Source organism: Canis aureus, chromosome 22 (assembly GCF_053574225.1).
Source record: "Canis aureus isolate CA01 chromosome 22, VMU_Caureus_v.1.0, whole genome shotgun sequence".
In the NCBI taxonomy this organism is placed as follows: Eukaryota; Metazoa; Chordata; class Mammalia; order Carnivora; family Canidae; genus Canis; species Canis aureus.
This window is the reverse complement of record NC_135632.1, coordinates 15205201-15226851: the sequence shown is the minus strand read 5'-3', so window position 1 is coordinate 15226851 and position 21651 is coordinate 15205201. Positions and strand designations below refer to the sequence as shown.

Genomic DNA, 21651 nt, shown 5'->3' with positions numbered 1-21651 from the left:
TGCCCTGGGAACCCATGGCTATTCCAAATGGTCAGCTTCCCTAATATTCAAGAGGCAGGCATGGTTGTTGAAGAGTTGTCATATGAACCCTTGATAAAGGAAATCAGGTACTCCAGACTCCATCCTTTGATGTGAATTGCCATGGAGTGAGTGGCAGGTATGCTTAATACCCGTAACACTTTTTCATTGCCACCCCCCCTCCCCACACACACACAAGCTAAATAGAGGGATTGGAGCTTTCTTTTTTGTACTTTCAAGTTTCATGCTGTTATTTTATGATGTCCTTTTGGTTACCACTTCTTGTTGTTTGCTCTCATCGAGTTGAATCAGCTTGTAATCAGAATGTAAGAGTGTTGCTGAAAGAGACCATGCCAACCTTGTTCTTGGTTTACCTGCTCAAGGGAGATCAGATTGGTAAGGGAGCCAGATCTGAGGATCTGTGTGAATATTGAGATGTATGGTACAGTGAGAGATCTGGGGGATCATGATGTGTCCCAGAACTCACTTGGTCTTCTTAGCATCTCTGGACCAAATGATGTAGGGATCTTTGGCAAAGTTGGATCTGAAGGGTCTGGTTAAGTGCTTGAGTTTGGAGGTTTGGTTAGTTTAATCACCTGGATTTGAATCTTCCCTTAATTTCCAACTGTTGCTGAACTTTTTGTGCCTCTATATTATTTTTTTAAAGATATTACTTATTTTAGAGAGAGAGTGTATGTGCAAGTAAGGGGAGGGGCAGAGGTAAAGGGAAAGAATCTCAAGCAGACTACACAGTGCGCCGCAGAGCCTGCCACAGGGCTCGATCTCAAGATCCTGAGATCATGACCTGAGCTGAAACCAAGAGTCAGATGCTTAACTGACTGAGCCACCAGGTGCCCCACCCTGTGCCTCTATATTCTTGTGTGTATAATGGGTATAATAAAAACACCTATCTCACAGGATTGATTTGAGAATTAAATAAATCCCCTTCTCCAGTCATTTTTTCATTTTTTTCCCTTCTCTGCAGGAGCTTGGTCAGACATGGACCATTTCTTGGGAAGGAATAAATAGGAGATAAAAATTAATCTTTATCTGATGTTTTTGTCAAAGCTTACTGGAATTTCCAGGTCTACAAAGCTGATTAAAATCAGAAGGCCTGTATTCTGTTTCATACATTGTTAGTTATTATTTTTGTGACTTTAGGCAGCTCACTTACCTTTTGAGCTTATCTTCCTCATCTTTAAAATAGGAATAGTAAAAAAAAAAAAAAAAAAAAAAAAAAGGAATAGTACTTCGTCACTAACCATTTTGTACATGTTGTTCCCTCTGCCTTGAAGTGTCTTTCTCCTTTCCTCCACTCCATATTTATGTCCAGGAACTCCTACACATCCTTCAAAAGCCTACAGTGTGTGATTTCCTGACCAAAGCATTCTTTGGGGTACCACTACCCACATCTTTGGAGAGAAGGTGTTAGGCCCTCACACTGCTGAGAAGTTGTAATTCCTTGTCCTTATTCTAGCACGTTTTATAGAAATCATGTATTTATATTCCCCAATAGATTGCAAGCTCTTCCAGGGTAGAATTCATTCTTTTTTTTTTTTTTAATTTAAACTGTCCCAGTGTCCGCATATGCCTGGGACATAATGGGCCTTTAGAAAATGCCCTAATTCTCACTGTGTTATACTCAGGAGGATTTGAGATACTAGGTGTGAAACTGTTCTGTAAATTTTACAAATAAACTAGAAGATGATAATATTGTTGAAAGAAAACTATGTGGGTCTGTGACAGGAAGTCCATCCCTTTCAAAATCACAGTGCCAATTGAGCTTACGTTTGAACTGATGCCAAAGTTGCCTCATTAGGAAAAGAATTACATTTTTCTAAATGCTCTGAGTGCTTATTATTATGAGATTTGAATATTGTTACCTAACTGTACTCCATGAATATTGTTACTAATTTGGTCCTGAGCCTGGAAAAGAAAAATCTCATTATCCTACTTGATATAGTATATGTTTTTGTTTGTCATGGAAGGTTTGAATTCTTTGGTAGTAAGGTATAAATCAAGACATTTTATTGATCACACAATAGAATTGAGAGGGAGATATTTAAAAGAATTTATTCATGCTAAGAGTTTATTACTATCAGATATTTGAAATTAGATGCATTATTTAATAAATTGAGGGAAAGATTACTAAAAGATTTGTTCATACTAAGAATTCATTTCCATCAAAAATTTGTAAAGACAAGTTGTTTAGGATTGAGGAAGAATCCATCTTTCAAATGGACAGAAATGAGAGAAAAGGGTTCTTTGTAAAAGTTCACAAAGCAGTCTGCTAATCATTTGCTCTGAGGAAGACAGGAGGTAAACCTCAATGAATTCATAGAGTTGGCTTTTTTTTTTTTTTTTTAAACTTAGAACTCTTTGAATAGCTTCTAAGACTGTGGAAGTAATGTGGCTCAAGTGGCTGAAATAAAACTATCATTTTTTCCTTTAATCTTAGATGCCAATCCTATTTCCTTTCTAAGGTGCTTAATGAAATTATTTGACAATAGTATCAGATTACATGCTTTATTTACTAATAAAACTCTGTTCTCATTTGAGAGCTGCTCACAGTTATCACTAAATGTAAGTTAAGACACTTCATGTATATTAAGAAATTTTTATGCTATGTCTTTGGTTTTGTATGTTATTTCAGTCATCAAAAATCAGTGACTAAAATAATATGCTTTATAACGTTATACCAATTTTCATGCAAACATCAATGAACAGTAATTGACAAATTGTTATTGTGAACTTGGTTCTGGGAATATCATTAATGACAGAATGACTTTGGGCAAATTCTTTAACTTGGCCGACTCCCTGTTTTCTCACTTGTAAAATGAGAGGTTTGGATGTGGTCTTTAGCATCTCTTCTAGCACTAAGTCTTTGTTGCTTTTTAAATTGAACCATTTGCTTTAAGATGCTTTTATTTTAGGTGTTGAAGATGCATCAGATGCTTTTATTTTAATGCTTAAGTGTTTTTCTTATACCTATTTTGCCTAAGGTGCACTGTTTGAAATATTTTTCTAAGATTTATTAGATAAGATTGTTTGAATCTTTAAAAAAGTTTTTTTTATGACAATTTATTCAGCAGTACCTAATATCTGAGTGTCTATTAGAGCATTAGCCCCCTGGACTGTGGATTGAGCCAAGTGTGAATGGGACTGTGGATTGAGCCAAACCATGAATGGGATGAAAAAGCTCTTACTAGTTCATCCTAAAGTCTGTACTAAACAGTGGTTGCATTTAGATACTGTATTCTTAGAGAATTACTAAATTTTAGAGCTGGAAGGTAGGAAACCTATTGTGTTCCCTCATTTTACAAATGAAGAACTTTGACACTCAGATACTCCAAGTGTTACACAATTAATGCCTGTGCCTCTTGGGTACTAGTTCTTTATTGTCAAAGTTCTTTTTGAAATGCTAGGTAGAATGAATTCATGATTTGTATGAATGTTGCATATGTACTACATTTAATATATGAGGATTACATTGCCTATGTAGTAATATATCCAGAAGTAGCAATATATTTTCACTGGGTGATCTATACACTCTCATCTGTTTCTTTTTAAGAATTTTGTGAAGTGGTTAGGATTGGTGATGAAACTGTGCTTGTGACCTAGATGGAGATCAAGCCTGGTTGTTTACTTATTTATGTCCTGCTGTAACTCAGTCATGACTGCCTATCAGTTGTCACCTGTGAATTAAAAAAAATTCTGATGCCCAGGCTGTACTGTATACAGAATCAGAATCAGAATCTGAGGTGGTACTTGGACATCTATGGGTTTGAAACATTCCATCAGGAGTGATAATGGACCCCTAGGATGGAGAACCTCTGCTTTTGAACAGACTAGCCACAAACAACCTGAATGTTGACAACCTACTGTGTGAGACCATTTATTTATTTATTTATTTTTGAGAGAGAGAAAAAAAGTGTGCATGAGTGTTGGGAGAGGGAGGAGAATCTTAAGCAGGCTCCACAGGAGGCTCAATATCACAACCCTGAGCTTATGAACTGAGCCTAAATCAAGAGTCAGACACTTAATCATCTGAGCCATCTGGGGAACCCCTGTGTGTAAACATTTAAAGAGTACCAGTAGAGGGGGACCTGGGTGGCTCAGTGGTTGAGCTCAGATCGTGATCCCAGGGTCCTGGGATCAAGTTCCGCATCAGTCTCCTCATAGGGAGCCTGCTTCTCCCTCTGCCTGTGTCTCTGCCTCTCTCTCTCTCTCTCTCTCTCTGTGTGTGTCTCTCATGAATAAATAAATAAATCTTAAAAAAAAAAAAAAAAAGAGTACCAGTAGAAAGTGTGGTATGATTACAGGGAGGTTCTTATTTATTTGATTATTTTTTTAAAAAGATTTATTTGGGGTACCTAGCTGGCTTGGTTGGTTAAGTGTCTGCCTTCAGCTCAGGTCATGATCCCAGGGTCCTGGGATTGAGTCTCACATGGAGGTCCCTGCTCAGTGGGGAGCCTTTTTCTCCCTCTCCCTTTGCTTCTCCTCCATGCTCATGCTCTCTCTCTGTCAAATAAATAAAATCTTAAAAGAAAATATTTGTTTGATTAAATAATGCAAATAACTGATACAAAACTGAAAAGGTACAATAGAGTATACATTGAAACATAATTTTTTTTTACCTCTGTTGCCCCTAGCCATTCCCTCTCCAGAAGCAAGCATTACCAGTTTCTTGTGTATGCTTACAGAGATTATTTAAGCATTTATAGACATAAATGTAGGAGTGTAAATGTATCTCTCTCTCTCTCTCCCCCCCACATACAAATTGTAGCAAAAAAAAAATACGTTGTTTGCATCTTGCTTTTTACACTTAACAATAGTAGCTTGAAGATTTATGGTATCCATATGTATAGGGAGCTGCCCTCCCCCCCCTTTTTAATAGCTGCTTAATATTGCATCATCTGGATATACCGCAGCTTATTTAACCAGTCCCCTATTGATGGGAATATAGGTTGTTTCTGGTTTTTGCTATTACAAACAGTACTACTGTAATAAATAACCTTGTAGTCAGTCAGTCATTTTTGATAGGAGTGCATGTGTCTATCTGTAGGATAAATTTGTAGATGTTAAATTGATGAATTGGGGGATGCCTGGGTGGCTCAGCAGTTTAGCGCCTCTTTTGGCCCAGGGTGTGATCCTGGAGTCCCGGGATCGAGTTCCGCATCGGGCTCCCTGCATGGAGCCTGCTTCTCTCTCTGCCTATGTTTCTGCCTCTCTGTCTCTGTGTGTCTCATGAATAAATAAATAAAAACCTTCAAAAAGAATTGACGAATTGGTATGTGTATTTTTATTATGGAAAGACAGTGCCAAATTGTTTTCTGCAGAAATTATACCAGTTTTGCTCCCACCAACAGTGAATGACTGCCTGTTTCTTTGCTCACATAGTGTATATTTTAAAACTTCTTGATCTTTACTCGTCTCTGTGATGGAGCATCTGATTTGTAGTTTTAATTTGCACTTCTAAATGAGGCTGAGGATCTCCATATTTTTAAGAGCCATTTTTATTTTCCCTTTTTTTGTGAACTTATTTATTTTGCCTTTTTTTTTTAAGATTTTATTTATTTATTCATGAGAGACACAGAGAGGTAGAGAGAAGAAGCAGAGACTGAGGCAGAGGGAGAAGCAGGTTCCATGTAGGGAGCCCGATGTAGGACTCGATCTAAGGTCTCTAGGAACACACCCTGAGCGGAAGGCAGATGCTTAGATGCTTAACTGCTGAGCCACTCAGGCATCCCATTTGTCTTTTTTTTCCTACTGGGTTATTAGTCTTCTTACTGATCTGTGGGAATGTTTTATGCGGTAAGGAAACTGGCTATTTTTTTAGTGGAAAGATGTTTAAAAATTTAGATGCTTTGGCTGATGCCTGCATTTATGCTTGAGGAGTTGACTGTGAGATCCAGTGAGGGCAGTTTGTTGTTTTCATCTGCTTATAGAATTTCTGATGTTAGAAGAGAAATGGAAAAAAATTTTTGAGGAAAGATAAGTGAGGATTTATAAACAAGGGTTAAGAGACAAATAGTAGGTTGTGAGAGGATATTTGTGGTAAATCCTATTGACAAAAAGAAAACACTTGTGTAACACTTATTCTGTGTCAGGGTACTGTTTTTAAGCATATTAAGTAATTTAATCTTTATGGTAATTCCATAATATTTATTATCCACATTTTGCTGGTGGGGAAACTGAGGCATAGAATAGCTAAACTAAGTAACTTGACCAAGATCAGACAGGTAGTAAGTGGCAGAGCTGTCATTCAAATTGAACAGACTGGCTCTCGAGTCTATCCTGTTGCTCCTAACCTACTATGCTATTTTGCCTCTCTATTTGTTAGTATCTAGAATATATAAAAGATTCATACATATTTTAAGAAAAGGGCATTAGAAAAATCAATGGTATGAATAGACATTTCACAGAAAGATAAAAAAGTCAACATAAGAAAATACTGATGAGATACAATAAAAATCTAGGAATGTTCATTTTTAAAAGCCATCAGTTTGTTAAAAAAAAAAAAAAAGAAAAGCTTGTTAATTTCAGTATTTGTTGGGGGTTTAGGAAAATAGGTAACTTTCTTCATTGTTGCTGTAAACTTAAATGGGTAAAGCAACGTTAGAGAGCATTTTGGCAATATCTGCTAAAAATCTAAGTATGTATTCCCTATGCAGTTCTGCCCTACAGAAACACTTGAATATTTGCAAAAGAGGCATATACAAAGGTGTTTAATGTTGCCTTGTTTGTGAAACAAAGAACTAGAGACAACTTAAGTGTGCGTTGTGGGAAGCGGATACACAATATGTTAAAATAAATATTCTATAGCTGCTAAAAAGAATGAGGTGTGTCCAGAGTATGAAAGGAACAAACTTTAAGACCTATTGTTTAGTACAAAGAGCAAGTTAGAATAGTATGTGTTTTTTCTTTTCTACGTGTATATGGGAGAATGCACAGAAGAGGTGTTTTGTTTAAGATTATTTTCTGAGAGAGAGTGAGCACGAGTCGGGGGAGATGCAGAAGCAGAAGAGGGAGAAGTAGACTCCCTGCCAAGCAGGGAGCCTGACACAGGACTCCATCCCAGGACCCTGGGATCATAACCTGAGCAGAAGGCAGACTCTTAACCAACGAAACTACCCAGACACCCCTAGAAAGAGGTTTGAAAGGATGTACAACATCGGTTACCTTGGTGGACAAAGTGAATTAGCCTTGCTTACAATGGTTTAATTTTCTATAGAGTATTTATGTATTAGCTATGAAAAATGCCTTTGTATAAAAGAATTTAATACTATTTTATTCATTTTTAAAAAGATTTTATTTATTTATTTGAGAGAAAGAGCACACACAAGCAGAGGAGGATGGGACAGGAAAGGAGAAGCAGGCTCTCTGCTGAGAAGGGAGCCCAGTTCCTGGTTTGATCTCACTACCCTGGGATCACAACCTGAATGGAAGGCAGACACCTCACTGACTGAGCCACCCAGGTGTCCCAAACTTGACACAATTTTAGTCCAAGCTCTCTTGTTATACTGTTGAAGACTGTCCTACCTACAAAAATAAAGGTAGCCATGTGTTAGGCTTTGGTAACATTTTGAGTGCCCCTAAAAGTAAAGTCAACTTTTATGTCAAGTTTTTGAATAACCTTTTATTTTTATAGAATTTCAAACGAAACTGTTCAGGAGCAATATAATAAAATCCCATATACTTTGCCTGTTTTCACCAGTTTTTGTGTTCAAAAAGTTGGCTTTTTATTTTTTTATTTTTTATTTTTTAAAGATTTTATTTATTTATTCATGAGAGACACAGATTTTATTTATTTATTCATACCTCACAGAGGCAGAAGAGACATAGGCCGAGGGAGAAGCAGGCCCTCTGAGAGGAGCCTGATGTTGGACTCGATCACAGGCCCTGGGATTACGCCCTGAGCCAAAGACAGACACTCAACCACTGAGCCACCCAGGTGTCCCCAGAAGTTGTCTTTATAATAAAGTCAGTGTTTTGCTTCAGATGAATGAGGTAAAAAGAATAATTTTGATCCTGTAAATTTTATAACATTTGTGTGAGTGGTACAGAGCCTTTTAGTTTTGAATTTGAACAACTTTATGTAAAATATTCTTAGTGGATAGGGGAAAGTGAACTAATATTTTTGAGTATATTTATTCTTTTCCAGGTACTGTGTTATTGCAAATTATTTCATTTAATCCAAATTCATGAAAAAGATTATATACCAACAAAAAGGGTTTTTGCTCAGGGTTTAAAAGGCAGTGCCAGGTTTTCAGAAGGTCTGTAAGTTACTGAAGTCCCTATGGGTTTGTCTACCAATTTGCTTGTCAGGTGGCATATTGGAAAGAACTGAGGAGTATATTTCTGTTGTCAAGAAGTTGATAATTATCCCTAAATTGGTTATGGTCTAATGTAATGGATATTCAATAAAATTAGAATGTTGGGATGCTATAAAAATGTATCTTTAATATTGTTTAGGGGATTTACAAAAAATGTTACTCTTCTGTGACTATGCTTATGTGCTTTTGTCTGTGCTTGTAAATGGTTCTCCTAGAACACGTACACATGCATATACTTGTACATGCACATTTGTAAATACAACTTATTTATAACTGGGTGCCACTTTTTTTTTTTTTTGAAAAGTAGTAGATCATAAAGAGTCCCAGGATGCCATTACCAGAAATAGCTGTCATGTCCTGTATATGTCTTATCTGTGTAGCCCTTAGTTTTGCCACCACCAGGCTTTTCATTTGCTTGCCATACTACACTCTGTTGGTCAGCTTAGAAGACTTGCTAAGCTTCATGTAGCTGTAGGAGCCATTGACCTGTACTAAGAGAGATTCCTATCATATGTTTTTCAAAGTTTGGTTTGCTACCTGAGAAGTGGGCTTTAGGGAGCTTAGGAATCAGCACACGTTCAAAAGTGAAACCTGAAGTGGGCAAGACAAACCACAGGAAGATCCTGCCCGCAACTTGGTGACGTATCTGTATAGCCCATGGACACTTCCTGGCAATACCTTGCGAAACTTGCCTTTTTTATGTACAGTAGTTTCCTAACTTCTTGTTCTGACTAAACTTCAGTGAGAGGTAATTAGTATGATAACAATATAGATAACTATGATAACTGTCATGCACATGACTTGGATGATAACTGTCATGCACATGACTTGGATGAAACAAGAGCTCCTCTCCTACTTAGGTTCTGTAGACTTTTCCACTGAGGAGTTACATCTTACCTACTAGGACATTTTTGAGGAGTTTCCCTGGAGTTTATACTTTAACCTTGTCTTTATGCCATCTCAAGAATTGTACTTACATGGGTATCTGGGTGGTTCAGTTGGTCGAGCATCTACCTCTTGCTTTTGGCTCGGGTCATGATCTCAGGATCCTTAGATCCAGCTCTGCTTCGAGCTCCATGCTCAGCAGGGAGTCTGCTTGGGATTCTCTTCCTCTGCCCCTCTACCCCACCTCTCACTCTCTTTTGAATAAATAAATCTTTTTTTAAAAATTGTACTTAACATGTTGTTGATGTTTTATAGCCACAAAACAAGTTCTTTGCTCAGAGTCTAGGCTAAACCTCTAAACTCTGTTGGATTCCTGGAGCCCTTTGCCCATTCAGGTGCTTACTCAGTTGTACTACTTTGCTTTTTAGGCATGTTGGTGATTACACAGTGTTTTATTTTCATGGAGGAATAGGAGTTCAGTGTTTCTGAAACTATTATTCCTGATTTCTTTAACCTTCCATGTTAATATTATGGTGCCTGTTGTTAAGCAGAACCAGATTTCTGTTAGGAGTTATGCAGTGCGTTGATTTTTTTTTTATGATTTATCAGTTAAATGAGATTATAGAATCTCAGGTTTTATATTTTAAAGATAATTATCATTTACTGGGGGTGAGAAAAGTTGCTGACAATCTGATCAGTTATCTGATCATGTTAACTTATGCATTGAAAAGCCCTACCCTACTGTGTAGGAGATATACCAGCAGTCACCATTGCCTGTTGGTACCATTCCTCATCCTGTTCCTGAATAATATCACAAATATCTAACTTTCTAGGGGTACTTTCAAGGTGACAGCTAAGGAGGGAAATAGCAGCAATGTAACCTTTTTCTCCCCAGTAGTTTTTAGGCACCTCCCCCACTTTTTGTTACCACACACCAAAGCAGTCTGACATACATTAAAAAGAGTGAATAGGAGATTCTTTAGAACGTCATGTGTGATTATGACAGTTGTTCTTCTTTTTAAAAAAGATTTTATTTATTCATTCATGAGAGACACACAGAGAGAGGGGCAGAGACATAGGCAGAGGGAGAAGCAGGGACCCCGGGATCGTGCCCCAAGCCAAAGGCAGACGCTCAACCGCTGAGCCACCCAGGTGTCCCTATGACAATTCTTGTGTAAGATTTCTTTATCCTAAATACAAAGTATTTATTAGATACAAAGAAATCAAATGAGGGGCACCTGCGTGACTCCAGTTGGTTAAATGTCTGCCTTCTGCTCAGCTCATGGTCTCAGGGTCCTGGAATCCAGCCCTGCATCAGGCTTCCTGCTCAGTGGGGAGTCTGCTTCTCCCTCCCCCTCTCCTGCTCATGTTCTCTCTCTCTGGCTCACTTTCTCTCTCAAATAAATAAATAAAATCTTAAAAAAAAAATCAAATGAATGCTAAATGATAATACAGCATGTTGAAAGCATAGTTTTCTGCAACTTTTTTTAGTAATCACCTGACCTCACTAAGCCTCAGTTTCCTCTTCTATGAGTTGGGAATTACGGTTTTCTAATCTTCCTAAGGGATCATGAAAAGATTGGATGACTTCAGTGTATTGCCTGGCACATCATGCTGTAAAGTGTGAGGCTGTAACATAAGCAGCAGTGGTACTTGGTCAAGTATATTTTCATAGCTTTGTTGATGAACAATTTATTTATGTACATCTTTTATTGGAGAAATAAAAATCAAACTTTAAGAATTTGGAAGACTTAAAAAAAAAGAATTTGGAAGACTTTATGATATGCTAATATATAGGGTTGTCTTAATTATGTATAATTAAATAGCATAATACTTTTAAAAATGTTTTTTAAATTTTTATTTATTTATGATAGTCACACAGAGAGAGAGAGAGAGGCAGAGACATAGGCAGAGGGAGAAGCAGGCTCCATGCACTGGGAGCCCGACATGGGATTCGATCCCAGGTCTCCAGGATCGCGCCCTGGGCCAAAGGCAGGCGCTAAACCACTGCGCCACCCAGGGATCCCAGCATAATACATTTTAATTTTAAACTAAACTTGTCAACCATAAGGCTGTTTATATTTTTAAGTATATCATCTTCTTTTTTTTTTTTTTTTGAATGTTAACAATAAAGTTTGCATATTTTTTTTCTTATCCCCATGGAAGTTCTAATCGTACAGCTTGTGGTTCCCATTATTAGAACATCATATCCAGAGTCACTCAGGCCAAATTCTGTGAATTCTATCTCTCTAGTAATTCTTCCAGTTTTCTTTTCCTCCCATTACTCTTTTAGTACCTTAGTTTAGGCCCTGTAACTGTCAGTAATTTTCATGAAGCATGGATCCAACCACGCAGAAACTTTTAGAGAACCTGTTGACTACTGAAGAAAGTTAAAACTTTCTAGCTTGGCATTTCAGATTCTTTTGATTCCACCATTTCTTTAATTTATCTCTTTTTATTCCCCTTTCATCTCCCTTTATGCTTTAGCCAGTTTGTACTATTCATTGCCTCTTGAAGGTGCCCCTCTTGTTCCCACCTTCAGAACTTGTGCCTTACTCCTGGAATGTTATCCCTCCACCACCAATTTCTGTATTTTGAAAAAAAAAAATGACTCGGAAGAAGTTATTATGAAGATTGTGAAGTAATGCATATGAAGGCCCTTAAAAAATATTACTATATGTGATGTATGTATTAATTTATTCAGTGAATGGTAGCTATTATTATGATTCAGCTTTCCTCCTACCCCAAATAATCTTTATTTTAGGATCATCTCTTTCAGGACCCTGGTGTGCAGTTTCTCTAGGGGTTAATCCTCCTGGGATCTGCGTTGGTTCTTAACTTTGTATCCTTTGAAATAAACTTGGGCTTCAGGGTACCTTAGGATAATTTCAGAAAAGGATGGTTGTCTATTCCTCTCAGCACTGCTGTATTCAGAAAGACATTACAAGTGAAGAAGAAAGCTTTGGAATTTAATTTCAGTCATATCACCTTACTAGCCATGTAACTGTGAAGTGTTTTTGATCTTTGTTTTAATTTGTAAAAGAAAAGGGTAATGCTTACTTCTCAAGGTCGTTGTACACATTGAGATATTTGAGAAAATATTTGGCACTGTCTTGGAACATCTGACTACTTGATCAATATTTGTCTTTTTTTGTTGTTTTCTTTTTTTAACTTACTAAGTATTGTCCTCCTCTGGAACACACACAAGCACATACAAACCTACAAGTATAAATGCATGCACATACACCCCCTAACATATGAACACATATGTGTCTAGAAGCATATATACCGAATCTCTATCTACTAGCTTAGTATTTGGAATTCTAGGCTTATGTAAAATTTATATGATACGATCTGGATACTAGCTAGTGACCTTTGCATAGAACCATTGATTTTGTACACAGAGAGTTGGCCATCTTTTTATTTTTGTTAATCTAAATTATCTTATCAGTTTTGACTCCTAGTGGTGTTTATCTTCTTGGTTTAAACTGTTTACTTTTTGACAGTGACTGAAAGCACTGTTTTCTATAAAATATTTACTTGTCTCCCTCTTCCTTCGGGTATTTATGCAGAAGTTGCCTTCTCAGTGGGACCTTCTGGGCCATTTCCCTCCCACCCCCACCATTTATGTGATGTTTCCTTCCTGCTTAACATTTAATTACTAACACATTTTTTACTTATTTATTGTCTGCCTATTTGTGTTAGCTCAACAAGGACACAATTCTATTATTCTCACTATTGTATCTTTAGCATCTTAGTGAAGGTACTCAGTAAATATTTGAATGTGTGCATTTCAGGATTGGTTTGTTTTTGATATGGTATCTTTGTATTAAACTGCAAAGATTCTGATATTTAGTGCTTTTAATAAATATGTACAGGAAACTTTTTTTTTCAACTTTTGGTGCAGTTGACATAGATCAACTTACATCAACTGGAAAAAATATATATGGGATTTTATCATTTGTGACGTGATATCAGAACTTCCTTTTTTCCATGCTAAAATTCTATACACATACACACTCATACTTACTAATTAGATATTTCATTATTTATTGTAAGCTAAGCATGGTACTAAGAACCGGTGCCTTTCCTTAAGAAGTTTGTAATTCAGTGGATAAATGTAAAGGATTCTCCTTCGCTGGTTCCTTCTCCTCTCTACTAACTCAAAATGGTTGGAGACCTTTAAGGCTGTATTCAAATCTTTTTTTCTTTCTTATCCATATTTACTCTCCTTGTGATTTTTTTTCTCCTTTGATCTTGTATAGGATTGCAGTTTTATAAATATTTTGTGCTTGCTGATGATTCTCAAATTTTACTTCAGCCAGGACTTCTTTGTCCTCTTGACATCTGCATTTGGATGTGTAATAGGCATTTCAGGCTTAATATGCCCAATACAAATTCTTGATCTCCTTCTCCCAAGAAGAGGCTCCTCTTTCTGGAAATGGCATCTCTGTTTTTCCAACTGCTTAGGCTAAAACTCTTAAGAAGTAAGTTTTCCTTAACGCCTTTTTCTATCATGCCTACATCCAAAATATAAAACATCCTATTGGCTCCATCTTCAAAAATATGCTCAATTTACCACTTCTCTCCATGCCAGGACTGCTTCCCTGGTCTAAGTGATCTCTAATCAAGATCACTGCAGTAGTCTACTTTCCTGCTTCCACCCTTTCCCCTCTGCAGTGATTCTTCTAAAATAAACGTTAGATCATACCATTCTTCTGCTTAAAATCTTTCGAGTAGCCCCCCATGTCACTCAGAAAAACCCAAGACTTAACTATTTAATCTGCTTCCTCTCTCACCCCTACCTCATCTCTTACTGTTTCCTACCTCTTCCCACTTTGCTTATTGTTTTGCAGCCATAGTGGCATCCCTGCTATTCCTTAGTGTGCCAAACGGTCCTTTCTAGGACCTTTGCATGTTTTATTGCTTTCTGTCTGTTCATCTCTTTTCCCCAGATGTCTATCTGCATAGACAGGCTCATTTCCTCACTGACGTCTTTCAGGTATCTGCTCAGATACCTTAATAGAAAGGCCTTCCTTGATTCCTTGTATAAAATAATATTGCTCTCCTCCTCCTCTTTACCCTTTGGGTCTGGCACTCCCTAACTTTCTTCATACTTTTTCTTCCAAGGGAATAAATATTAAGAGTTTGTGATGTTTGTTACCCCTCTCTAGATTGTACAACAGTTCCATGTGGGCAGAGACCTACTTTTATTCATTGTTACATCCCCTGCATTTAAAAAAGTGCCTAGCATGTTGTAGGCACTTAATTTTATTTGTGAATGAAGTGCAACAAGCGCAATACAAAATGATCATTGTATTTAAAGTACCTGTAAGATGCAATAGGAAATAGAGGGAATGACTACCTAGGAATTGAGGGAAGAATTTACAAAGATATCTTTTAAGTAGAGCTTTTTGAAGGAAAAAAAAACAGTAAAAGCATTCTATACAATGAAAAGCATTGCAGATGTACAGAGGCATGAGAGAACACAGTGTTCAAGGAACCAAAAGTACAGTACTGTTGGAGCATAACTTGTGGGGGTAAAGATTAAGTAAGTAGATGAGGCCAAACATGTAGTAGACAGTACCAGACCATGAAGGATCTTAATGCTAAACATAGGAATTTTAGATTTTTATCCTGCAAGGTGGGCAGTGGTAGATAGTATGGAGTCATTGAAGACTTTTGAGAAAGGGGGATATGTATGTTCACATATTAAAAAGGCAAGTGGAAAAAAAAAGTAAGTGGCAACAGTATGAAGGATGGAAATCAAAGCTAAGCTCTGCATTTTATTTAACATGTATGTGATGTTGTAATATACACATGATGCAGAGAGACAGTTACTATCATGTGAATGGCAAGAGGCTATTTTATTTTATGGTTGGACAAAACCACTGATGTGTAGTGTGAATGTTCACTTCTTGGCATACTTTCAGTACATCTGTGAGGGAGAAGAAATGCCTGGTGGAGGATTAGATTATCAGTTATGATTTCAACAAGAAAGGGTGGTGTTACAGTATAAAAGATGTTGTGCTTGAAGGTCAGCCTCCTTTCTTCATAGAAAAACAGTTGTCAATAATATACCTCCTGATCTTGATTCATTGTTGAAGGAACTAGTGACAGTTATAGATATAATCAGATTTGTACTATTTGCTATAGGACCAATACAGCTACCTTTGTAGGACACATACCTGCCTTTGCATATTGCAGTACCCTGGCATGCACAAAACTTTTAAAAAGAGGAATAAGCGGGCACCTGGGTGGCTCAATTGGTTGAGCATCTGCCTTCAGCTCAGGTCATGATCTTAGGGTCCTGGGATCAAGCCCCCCCCCCCCCGCCCCGCCCCCGTCAGGCTCCCTGCTCAGCAAGCAGGTTACCTGCTTCTCCCTCTGCCACTCCCCCTGCTTGTTCTCTCTCTTTCTCTCTAAAAATGAGTAAATAAAACATTTTAAAAATTAAAAAAGATAAGCTAAAAATTAGCTTTCCTTTTTTTCATTCAGATTCAAGTAAACCTATTTCCATTATTACAACTATCTTGCTTAAGTATCATATCTTAGCAATATAGTGAATGTCTTGAATACTTTAATCCTATTACTTTAGGGTCAAGATTTGTGTAAATTTAAGGATGAGATGGAGGTACCTGAAATGGGCTACATGGTATCAATATTGAGAATTTGGCACTCCCAAATTCATGAATATGTACTGTATTATTGAGCATATTTTAAAAAACACATCCAAATACTGCAGTAAGACACAAAGAAATATTTTCAAAGTCGGACACAGCAATACAGAGCATTAAGATCCATTTGTCTGCATTTCCCAAGTCAAAGCATTTGCTTTTTGAGTGTGCTGTGCTACTTAACTCAGTAATGAAACAATAAAGGTAATTTTCAGTGAGGTATTGCTTAATTTCTAAGTCTGTTTGATCCAGATAGCCACATGTAGCTAAAAGATTTACCAAAATCTGATGATCAGTAATATGAGGAAGTTTCTAATTTGTTAGAAATAAGGGGAAAGAATATAGACCAGTCAGGATTAGGTTACAGAATCAACTGTAGTCTAAGCAGAAAGAGATTTAGTAAAGGATTTTAGGGGGACCTGGGTGACTTGGTTAAGTGTTCCACTCTGGATCTCAGCTCAGGTCTTGATCTTAGGTTTGTGAGTTCAAGCCCTGTGTTGGGCTCCACATTGGGCGTGGAGCTGACTTTATTTTATTTTACTTTTTTTAAAGATTTTATTTATTTATTATTATTTTTTAATATATTTTTTTAATTTATTTATGACAGTCACACAGAGAGAGAGAGAGAGAGGCAGAGACACAGGCAGAGGGAGAAGCAGGCTCCATGCACCGGGAGCCTGACGTGGGATTCGATCCCGGGTCTCCAGGATCGCGCCCTGGGCCAAAGGCAGGCGCCAAACCGCTGCGCCACCCAGGGATCCCTAAAGATTTTATTTATTTATTCGTGAGAGACATACAGAGAGGCAGAGACACAGGCAGAGGGAGAAGCAGCCTCCATGCAGGGAGCCCAATTTGGGACTCGATCCTGGAATGTCCAGGATCACGCCCTGAGCTGAAGGCAAACGCTCATCCACAAAGCCACCCAGGCGTCCCTGGAGCTGACTTTAAAAAAAATTTTTTTTTAAGTGGTTTATAGAATTTTTGGAAATTCTGACTAAGGAAACAGACTGTAGTTTAAACTTTCATGAATGAAATTCTAAAGCCACATTGCAGCTGAGCTACTAAGGGAGGTACTACCTCTTTTAGGATCAGAAAGGTACCTGCAGAATTGGGAAGCTGTACCTTTTAGCTGCGTGTCTGAGAACCTTGCCATCTCTGCTGTGATCAGGAACCTGCCACTATTAGGAAATAGCCGTGAGCAAGAAGCCATCTTCATCTGTAAGTTGTTGTTACTGCTGCTGGCTCTAGACCCAAGCCACACCTGCTACAACCTGTATGACAGAATGGAAGTCTTGTGCCCTTCATGTTGATATCCATAAAACCTATGACTGGATAGAGGGACTTCAGAAAATGCTGCTCCACAAAAACTTGGATCTCTCCATGATAGTAATTACTAGTAGCAACAGCCTAAATGCAACCTTCCTTCACTTCTGCTCTCCAGATTTCTAGCGAGTAGATCTGATTGGTGGAATTTAAATCATATCCACAACCCTAACTGCAAAAAAGGATGGGGAATGTAGTTTTTAGCTTTCTAGTCTGCAGTTCAGGAAATCATATACCAAAGGATGCTGAAATGGATGATGGCCACTGATCGACCATATCTACCACAGATACAGACCCTGATGCTCCTTAAAGCTAGCCATTATCGAATGGGCTATGTAAATAAATTGAGAAAGATTACAAATAATACTAATAGACTAATACTATTTGAGAAACTTTTAGGTATTTGTTTAGTATATTTTTATTATTTTATAATGTTACATTAAAAATATATAAAATTTGTGCTCTACCTACATGATGAATTTAGTGATCTGTGGCTGCCAAAAGTTTCTTCACATTTAAAGTGTTGATAGTGGGTGAAAGAGGGAATGACAAAACTGTCAGAATGGGTTATCTAAACTGAGGAAAGATTGGTGTTCTCAAATATTGAAGCATGGTCAAGTAAGGAGGGAACTGACAGTCATTTGATTTATTTATTTATTTTTTTAATTTTTTTTTTTTTTATTTATTTATGATAGTCACAGAGAGAGAGAGAGGCGCAGAGACACAGGCAGAGGGAGAAGCAGGCTCCATGCACCGGGAGCCCGATGTGGGATTCGATCCCGGGTCTCCAGGATCACGCCCTGGGCCAAAGGCAGGCGCCAAACCGCTGCGCCACCCAGGGATCCCCAGTCATTTGATTTAATGGTACTTAATGTTATTAGTGTTCAAGGGGCACCTGGGTGGCTCAGTCAGGAGTCTGACTGACCCTTGGTTTTGGCTCAGGTCATGATCTTGTTGTGGGATTGAGCCCTGCTTCAGGCTCCACATTCAGCACCAAGTCCACTTGAGAGTCTCTCTCTGCCCCTCCCCCCACTCACATGTGCACATGTGTCTCTTTCAAATCAGCAAAAGAGACACATGTGTCTCTTTCAAATCAGTAAATAAAGTATTAAAAAATATTGTTAGTGTTCTTGAAGGTTCTGATAAAGGAATAGAAACAGAGGCCAATTGCAAGTTCAGGTTGTGAGTAGGAGGAAATGGATTGGAGCAGAGGTTATAGAATAAGTTTTCAAGGAACAGTAGTTGTGTTTCCTCCCTCTCCCCCCCCCTCCCTCCCTTCCTTCCTTCCCATAATTAGAACAAAGGGTGGCCCTATGCATATACCACACATGACACAAGTACAGTCTTTCAAAGTTCCTCACTTTTGTCTCTGTATGGCACACTGTAAAATGTGTGCTATTAAAATAACTTTCTGCTTAGAGATAAAATGGTTACAACATTTTTTCATTAGTTCTTTACCCATTTATTACTTCACTTTCGATTATTTTTGTATAAAGTGGCGGTTATTTTCATTTATGTTTTTTATAAAGTGTCAGTTAATTACTATAGTTTAAAGTTTTTATAGCTGACTTAATCAGCATATTTGTATGATTAGATGAATTTACCTTTGGTGTGATTTAAACATAGGTTAGTGACAGTACAGATTATGATAACTGGTTTTATAGGAAATAATGTTGAGTGTGTTTCATATATTACATTGACCTTATGTTTTCTACTAACTCTAAGCATATCTGATGATGTCAAGTTCATTAGATTCTGCATGTTCTATCTCCTTTAAAAAGGTGGGTGGTGGAATAGGTATATGTTTATACAGTGTGGTTTTCACAAGCTGCACATATGTGAATGAAATAGGAACCTGTTCAAAGGCAGTAATTTAGTGTTCCAGATTCCCTTATTAGATATAGAACATGTTTATTAGGATTTAATTCTAAATTTGTTTATGTTCTAGGCTGTTTATGGTAACCTAGTTGGATTTTTGGTTTTTAAAAAACAGCACTGTGGGGATCCCTGGGTGGCGCAGCGGTTTGGTGCCTGCCTTTGGCCCAGGGCGCGATCCTGGAGACCTGGGATCGAATCCCACATCGGGCTCCTGGTGCATGGAGCCTGCTTCTCCCTCTGCCTGTGTCTCTGCCTCTCTCTCTCTCTGTCTCTGTGTGACTATCATAAATAAATAAAAATTAAAAAATTAAAAAAAAAAAACAGCACTGTGGATTATACTGAGAGGAGACATCAAAGAAGAAGGAAAGACTTAAAGGAGAAGAAGGTTGAGAGTAATGAAAACAGAATTGGTGGACAGTGTTGTGGATGAGAGGGAGGGAATGGGGTAAAGAGAGCACAGAAAAAAAAGATGAGATTTGGATAAGAGAAGGGACATCTAGTCTTTAGGAAGAGGAGAATAGATGGGTACAAATTCAAATATATACTAGTTTTTCCTGTTAGGAAACTGGTTTATTTGTAAAGGCCAACCCATATTAGGCAATTTTTAAGTCGTTTGAAAGATTCCTGATTCTGACTTAAGATAAACATAAGTATGTTTATTCTGGTTAAGTGGTAACTTGATTTTTTAAAATCTCTCAATGATACACTTAATGAGTATCTTGTGCTTTTCCACTGATTTTCTCATTATAATAAAAAACGGTTTATTGAGTTTTTCATAGGTGCTTCTTGATTTTTTGATAGGCTTTGTTAAAATATATTGGTTTAAATAGCCTTTAGTTTTAAATTTGATAAGCAGACAGAAATTTGAGTTTATCTAGCCCAAATTGTCATCAGGAAAGCTGTGCTTTAATGATTTGTCTGAAGCCATTTAGCCACTTAGTAACAGAGGTAAAACAGGAATGTTAGTTTCACAATTCTTAGGGCAGTGTTATTTCCCTTGTGCTAACTACCTTGCTTCCTAATTTAGTACACTAGTGTCTGATTTCAGCACACACACTTTTCTGTGTGCTTTTGGACTGTGAGCATCTCAAAAGAACTTCACCACTAGACTTACTGGCTTCTTTAATATTCATTCTAAAAGCATTTCTCAAGTATCTACTGTATGACAGTAACTATTTTAGATTTTGGTGATTACCAAGTTCTCAGGCCTCAATGAGAGTACCAGAAAATAAACACGTAAACATTACCAGTTTCAGATAGTTATAAATGCTATCAAGAATACAGAGAAATATACGATGGTAGCAGGATTATTTACTTTCGACAGAATAGTTAGGGAAGGTTTCTCTAGGGAAGTGACATTTAAGCTGAGACCTGAATGCTAAGCAGAATAACCATGTGAAGCCGAGGGTTAGAGCATTCCAGGCAGAGGCCCTAAGCTTGAATGAACTTGGCATGGTTGATGAATGGAAAGAGGGTGACCACTGAGACGAGTAGGAAGAAAAAAAGGTCAGAGATGAGAGGGCAGTAGGGCAGTGTAGACCATGAAAGTGGGAATTGAGAAATGGGATTGTATTCTAAGTGAAATGGAATGGCATTGGAGCAGGGGAGTGACTGCTCTGAAGAATATGTTTGAGAAAATCACACTGTTGGTGGAGAGTAGGTTGTGGGGGATTGCCAGTGAAGGCAAGGAGAAGTGGTTGGATTTGAGATCTATTTTGAAAGTTTGCTGGATTTACTGATTGGATGTGGGGGAGGTTTTGGGAGGATGATGAGAAAAAGAGAGGAAGATGGTGGTAGACTGGGGGAAGAGCATGTTTTAGTGGAGGAAATCAGATGGCTTGTCTGAGACTTATTAAATTTGAGATGCCTGCTGGATATCCAAGGAGGCAGTTGGATATTCACATCTAGGGTTGAGGAGAGATCAGGCCTGGAAATACAGACCTAAGAGACATCGGCATTAACACCATGCTGAAGGAATTTCCATGGGGGAAAGAAGAGAAGGTGGTCTAGAACTGGGGCCCTGAAGCACTGCAGTATTTAGAGGTGAGGAGGGAAAGTAGGCAGAGGGCCAGGGTATTAAAGGAAAGCCAGAAGCATTGGGTTGTGGGAGATAAGAAAAGGACATTTTAAAGGAAGGATATTAGTGTTCATTTTTACTAAATAGTTCCACCAGAGCAGGTATGACGAGGACAGAAATGGTCATTGGATTTGGCAATATAGAAAATGTTGGCATCCCTCTCTAGCACAGTTGCCATGTCAATCACAGAGTTAGAAGCTGGACTGGGGAGAGGGTTGAAGAATGGACGGAAGGTAAGAAATTGGAGACAATGACTAGAAATGATTGCTTTTGAGAAGATTTGCTATGAAAGGGAGTCTAGAACTAGAATACCACAAGAGAGAAGGTGGAGTCAAGGGGGATTTTTTCCTTTCTGTGCTTTTTTTTTTTAATTGGGAAATATTAAAAGCTTGTTTATGTGCTGATAAGAATGATCACTAGAGAGGAAAATTAATGATGATACAGAAAAGGGATTCAT

General features: G+C 37.8%; 1 protein-coding gene across 3 annotated transcripts in view; it reads left to right on the top strand.

Moving 5' to 3' along the window:
- The window catches only part of RASA2 (RAS p21 protein activator 2), a 144481-nt gene that overhangs the window by 24017 nt on the left and 98813 nt on the right, over window positions 1–21651 (top strand). The window lies entirely within an intron of this gene.